This window comes from Nomia melanderi, unplaced genomic scaffold (genome assembly GCF_051020985.1).
Source record: "Nomia melanderi isolate GNS246 unplaced genomic scaffold, iyNomMela1 scaffold0194, whole genome shotgun sequence".
Lineage (NCBI taxonomy): Eukaryota > Metazoa > Arthropoda > Insecta > Hymenoptera > Halictidae > Nomia > Nomia melanderi.
In genome coordinates, this window is record NW_027475309.1 from 82,501 (window position 1) to 84,211 (window position 1,711).

Below are 1,711 nucleotides of genomic sequence, written 5' to 3' on the forward strand. Positions count from 1 at the left end.
AACGCTTTCGCACAAAGTCGGCGGCGGTTATATATTTATATCATTATATTCCGGCGGACGGGACGCGACGTTCGAAAGCCTCGCCAAAGAGGAGCTCCTGCCTCTTCCTCTCTCTTTTCTACGAGAAAAGATAAACGTATTTTACGGGGATACGGAAACGTTACCACGTGGTGTCACACACGATCGTCCGTCTCTTCTCTATAGCAGAAACCGATAAAAATACACCTCCCGAAAGAGAGTATATGGTGATTCTTTTTATATATATATATATTTCGAAATACAACTGAACGTGGCGGAAGCGCACGGTGGTGGTCCAGCGAGGACACGCGACGACGGGGAATAAGAACTATTCGACCCGTTACGAATACGCATGCTCGTCCCGCACGATTTTAACACACACCGTGTTTTTCTCCAGTCGTCAAAGCGTTCGTGCGTCGAATTCGAAAAATAAAAAAAAAAGAAAAACACCTTTTCTCTCTCTCGGGGTAAAAGAGTCGATGTGTATTGTGTATAAAGGTTCTGCGAGAAGTCTCGTTTTGACGTGTGTTCCGCCGATAACGACGATCCTCCGAAACGGGGATACAGAAACGTTACACCTCACAACACGATCTCCGTCTCTTCTCTATAGCAGAAACCGATAAAAATACACCTCCCGAAAGAGAGTATATGGTGATTCTTTTTATATATATATATTTCGAAATTCAACTGAACGTGGCGGAAGCGCACGGTGGTGGTCCAGCGAGGACACGCGACGACGGGGAATAAGAACTATTCGACCCGTTACGAATACGCATGCTCGTCCCGCACGATTTTAACACACACCGTGTTTTTCTCCAGTCGTCAAAGCGTTCGTGCGTCGAATTCGAAAAATAAAAAAAAGAAATACACCTTTTCTCTCTCTCTCGGGGTAAAAAGAGTCGATGTGTATTGTGTATAAAGGTTCTGCTGCGAGAAGTCTCGTTTTGCCGTGTGTTTCGGTAACGACGATCCTCCGAAACGTACATCTCATTCGTAAGAGAGGAAGAAAACAATCTCCCTGGGGCCAGTCGGTAATATACCGACATACGACGTGTCGTGCACATCCGTCTCACGCACGGTATACAAAATATGAATAAAACGTGTGTAGTCTCTCTCTCTCTCGACTTCTTAATATTTTCTTTCACCTCTGACGCATCATTTCAGGTGACGTCGGGAGCGCGGGAAAAAAAATTTTTCTAAACACACGAAACCGTTCATCTCACGAACAGCCGAAAAAGTTGTCGCTCAGATCCATATCGCAGTGGAGCGGTATCCGCGGGCGGTCGTAATTGAACGACGCACGACGCCGCGAACACTCACGCGAGTCCATACAAACGATTCCGATCGTTTTGCAACAACTAGAACGTACACTGTCCGTGAAATTCACAGAATTTTCGCGTGTCCGCGACAAACGCCGACGAGACACCCATCGTTCGCTCGTACGTAGCATCCTTCTCTTAACCCGACTCAGAAACGTTCTTTGCGCCCTTCGGTAAAAAAACGTTCGATCCGAAGAGGTGAACGACGGCGGGGATTTGACAGAGCTACGCAAGCAGTGTATGGTACGTAAACGACCCTCAGCCAGGCGTGGTCCAGGAATTGTATCCGTGGACCGCAATGTGCGTTCGAAATGTCGATGTTCATGTGTCCTGCAGTTCACACGTTGACGCGCAATTAGCTGCGTTCTTCATCG